We start from the raw sequence: 5,538 nt of genomic DNA on the forward strand, positions 1-5,538 counted from the left end.
ATTTTGAAAAGAGAAACTTACAGATTAATACCTTTACTTTCGGTTAGTCTCACTTTGATCCCTGTATCGATTTAATACCTAAAGTAAACGAATGACCCCCTATTAAGTACGGAGAATATAATAGCATACATACATATGTATCTATATATGTATTTATGTATCTATAAATATATAGTTAATAGTATTAAATTCGTAATTAAATTATATGAATATCATAATAAATAATATTAATTAATATAATTTTGATAAATTTTGTCAATAAATAATACTGTTAATTACTGCTATCGATAATTACTATAATTGGTAATTAATGTTAATTATTAGAACATTTTTGAAACACCGAAAATAAAAATTACAAACATATGTCCTTATATACTGTAAATAGATATCAATAATAAATAATATTTACAAGGTAAATTTTTAAAATATAAATTGCTATATTAAATACTGTTAATTAATATTGCTAACATTTAAATTATGTATTACACGGAGGATGCATGGTGTTGGATTTGACTTTTGCTATTTAATCATTTTTTACTGCTAATTACTGCTATCGATAATTATTATAATTGGTAATTACTGTTAATTATTAGAACATTTTTGAAACACCGAAAATAAAAATTACAAACATATGTCCTTATATACTGTAAATAGATATCAATAATAAATAATATTTACAAGGTAAAATTTTAAAATATAAATTGCTATATTAAATACTGTTAATTAATATTGCTAACATTTAAATAATGTATTACACGGAGGATGCATGGTGTTGGATTTGACTTTTGCTATTTAATCATTTTTTACTGCTAATTACTGCTATCGATAATTACTATAATTGGTAATTACTGTTAATTATTAGAACATTTTTGAAACACCGAAAATAAAAATTACAAACATATGTCCTTATATACTGTAAATAGATATCAATAATAAATAATATTTAAAAGGTAAAATTTTAAAATATAAATTGCTATATTAAATACTGTTAATTAATATTGCTAACATTTAAATAATGTATTACACGGAGGATGCATGGTGTTGGATTTGACTTTTGCTATTTAATCATTTTTTACTGCTAATTACTGCTATCGATAATTACTATAATTGGTAATTACTGTTAATTATTAGAACATTTTTGAAACACCGAAAATAAAAATTACAAACATATGTCCTTATATACTGTAAATAGATATCAATAATAAATAATATTTACAAGGTAAAATTTTAAAATATAAATTGCTATATTAAATACTGTTAATTAATATTGCTAACATTTAAATAATGTATTACACGGAGGATGCATGGTGTTGGATTTGACTTTTGCTATTTAATCATTTTTTAATTAATCATATTTAAATATTTAACCATTTTCCTTTTATCAATTTTTTATTTTTTAAACATTTTATTAATTGCTCAATTATTTTCTTATTGAATTAGTCAATATTAATTTCTTGAACAATGTTTTATTTGTATAAATTAAATTATTCAATATTTTTCTTCTTAATTAGTAAATTACTAAATCATTTTATTATTTAACTATCCATTCTATAATGAATAATCAATTATATTTGTTTAATAATATTATAATAATTATCTCAATTTATTAATTATTTAATAATTTTTTGTTTAAGTAAATGTTTTGAATTATTTAATCATTTTTATTCATAATTGAATAAATTTGTATTTCTCTTAACAATTTGTTACTTATGTAAATGAATTAATTAATTCAATTAAATTAATTGAATTAAGGTAATTCATAGAGAAACCAATGTGTGCTTACTTTTTTTGTTTTACTAAAAGTAAGCAACGTGTGGGTTAATGAATTGTGATGAGGGATAATTTGGCCCGACCTGGTAAATAGACGACACATGGACATAACCTGGTGATCAAATGCATGACTCAACATCCCGGCCACCTCGGGAGGACGGGTCAAATCCCCGACCACCTCAGGAGGTCAGGTCAAATCCCGACCCGACAACTTCAACAGGTCGGGTCACCTCGGCACCTTAGGTACCTTGGATAGTACCGAAGCCTGGGAATCTCAGGATGACTAAACCTATCGAAGTGACACATAACAGATCTCTAAGAGCTTGCTAGCCATCTCTGAACTTTTCGGGATCACGCCGCATAACCGAAGGCATTATCCTCATCCCGGCCGAATCAAAAGGAAAAGGTAAGCCTTGTCAGCTAGTGCGATTCCCACCATCTAGTGCGTAACGTACCCCTACGGATCGATCCAGAGATTCTGGGAGCGTTTCGATGGACCCGCAGGAGCCCAGCTATATAAAGGCATCAATCCCTTATACCTAGTTACACGCGATTTAGTGCATTTTAGCTCCCCAACTCTCAAGCTTTTAGCTCACTACTCACCCACGGTATTGACTTAAGCATCGAAGTGACCCTGTCGGGCTAGCCACCCTGGGTTCTTTGATCCACTTGTTTTGTAGTTCGACCGAACAGCTACGTAATCAGCGTTCGTGTTGTCCTCCAGCTAGGAGCATCCAAATCGCGCACAATCAATTAGCGTCGTCTGAGAACCGTCACACAAAAGCTAAGTCTTTGCTTCTTTCTTTACTTCTTACGGTATTCAATGGCATCATCTAGCAACACTGACAAGGGCATTGATATGGGTGTCGTTGGGGGGCATGACATCACTAATGTTCACTCTAAAGGCCCCTCGATGACCATCGATCAGATCACCATCCCCCTTACCATCCCAGGAGTTTAGACATGCCAGGCACAAACTTTTAGCACCCAACCACTGCATGCCCCCTTACCCAAGGAGGGCACCACCTTTTCTGTTCCTGAGCCTTCTGTAGTTCCCCTTGGGTTCAGACACCAGCAGTTCGATGAGCTGGTATAGAGTGTTTGAGTCATGCAACAGATGCATCAGTTTCAACAATTTCAACAATACTATCTTTACTGGTAGTACCAGTAGTAGTTCCCTTCGATGCCACAACCAAACCAGAACAGGAACTAGAACTAGAATCAACATCCACAGGGTGTATGCCGATCTCCTCCCCGAGGTGTGGAGGCATCTCGAGTCCCAGTCCCTCCTTGGGCCCAAACCCCACCTCGGGACAGAGTCGGGGGGTCAGTGCACACCCCCACCATCTCAAAAGGCGAATCAAAGAAATCGGCCCAATAATAGCCACCGAGCCATGACCGACCTGCAACAACACTCATGGCCAAAGAACCGTGATCCCCAGATCAGCAACCGCCAGCTCAGGGCACGAGGCGCGGACTCATAATGAAACCCCTCTGCCCCTCGTAATGACCAACATATTGTCCGTGATAAAGACGACGCAAGCAACAGGAACCAACCCCCGCCTCACAATAGTGTCCGGGAGCGAGAGCACACCAGGGTTAAGGTGCCTGACAACACCAAGGTAAATATCACCAATGTTGAAACCATAAAAAAGCGAAGTCATCACAAGGCTCATCGGGCATTAGTAAAGAACAACCCGGCGAGTAGTAACCTACCACTAGTACCAAGCAAGGCGAGGGAGGAAGTGAGTTCAGTAGCTGCACAGCCGGCTCTTGTGTTGAGTTGGCCCTCCTCCCTCGTGCTAGAGGTCCTCACAGCCCTAAGGCTGAAAGATTTTAAGACCCACACTAGAGACCTATGATGGGAAGTTTGACCCCAATGACCACGTCGAGCATGTGTGTGGCCTTTTCTACCACATTGAGAGGATTAGCCAAACAATGGTACAAGAATTTAGCACCAAGCTCGATCAAGAGCTGGCAGCAATTTGCAGACTTGTTTACACACCACTTCATCACAAGTAAGAAGTGCCCGAAATCCGCAAAGAGCCTTTTGAAAGTTGTGTAGAGGGAGAATGAATCAATTAGGAGCTACGTCGTGCGCTTCAACAAAGAGTGTTTGTAGATACTCGACCTCGACTTGTCCATATGCCTCACCGCATCCCAGAAAGGAGTTTGACAAGTCAAATTCTCCTGGCACCTCGGGGTGCACCCGTCAAAGACAATCAAGAAGTTCCTCAATGATGCCGAGAAATTCATGAGGACGGAGGAGGCTCTCGGGTTCAAGGCAAAAATCCAGTAGGGAGAAAAGGAGAAGAGAGATGATGAAGGGGTTAGTAGCAACAAGCATCGGCGGAGGAAGAGCAAGTGGCCTAGAAGAAGTAAGTCTTCGCATAAAAGAAGCAAATCACCACCTCGGGGTTCTAGGTAAGACCAGCGATCCAGGACCACCTACACTCCCCTCAATGCCAAACAAGGAGAGATCTTGATGGCAATCAAGGATTCCAACTACGTCAAATGGCCGCCCATGATGCAAGGAGATCCGGCAACCAGAACCCGAATGTCTATTACCACTTTCACTGTGACATCAGGCACAACACAAAGAATTGCCAAAACCTCCGCAACGAGATCGAAGAGTTGATTCACTGCAGGTATTTGAAGAAGTTCATCAAGCATGAAGATAGGGAGGCAACGGATCGATAGGCCAACCAAAGAAGGGAAGCTCTAGAGTCAAGTAGGAGGAATGACCAGCCACTTTGGCAACAACCACCATCGAAGGACAGGCCAATCCATGGGGTGATCAACATGATCACCAATGGGTCCATTGTTGCGGGGTGTAGCACAACAACAAGGAAGACCTCGGTTCTAGAGTTAGAACATGAAGTTGAGAACCCGCCCAAATGACCTCGAGTAGAGCCCATCTACTTTATCGAAGACGATGCTCATGGGATATAGTATCTGCACGATGACACCCTCGTCGTCAAACTCGTAATCAACGACTTTGAGGTAAAGCGGGTACTGGTAGATTCCAGGAGTTCGGCGGATATCTTGTTCCTAGAAGCATTTGACAAATTGCAATTGAGTTGAAAAGACTTGAAGCCAGTAGATATACCCTTAATCGGGTTCAGCGACGAGGTGGTAAGGCCCCTCGGCCGAATCACAGTACCAGTCATAGTGGGAACATGACCCAATTCAGTGCACTTTGAGCACACGTTCTTAGTGGTTGTAACTCCGTCCCCCTACAACACAATTCTAGGTTGGCCCATCCTGCACGCCCTTCGTGCAGTGATGTCAACCTACTACTTGTCCATGAAGTTCCCTACGAGCTACGAAGTGGGGGTAGTACAACTGTACAAGGAGACTAGCTCGAATCATGTAAATGCTACATAGCCACATAGAAGGGAAGGCAAAATTAGCAGAAGATGTCGAGCTAGAGCTGCCACCCAAACATGCAGAAGAGCGAGTTGCACCGCTGGAGGAAACCATCTAGGTTCCGGTCTCTAACACTGAACCAAAGAAGACTCTCCAAGTTGGCGCTTTGCTAAATGAACCACTTCGGTCGCAACTAGTAAGTTTCTTACTCAGTAATTTAGATGTTTTTGCTTGGTTCGCGGTAGGAATGCCCGATATAGACCCAATATAATAAGTCACAAACTTAATATGGACTCTTCAGCCAAGCCAGTTAGATAAAGAAAAATGAAACATCGCCCTAGAGCGGTGAAGGGTAGTTGATGAGGAGGTCGGGAAGCTCCTCGCAACAGACTTCGTAAA

This window comes from Nelumbo lutea, chromosome 3 (genome assembly GCF_056320005.1).
Source record: "Nelumbo lutea isolate HS-2025 chromosome 3, American lotus-T2T, whole genome shotgun sequence".
NCBI lineage: Eukaryota > Viridiplantae > Streptophyta > Magnoliopsida > Proteales > Nelumbonaceae > Nelumbo > Nelumbo lutea.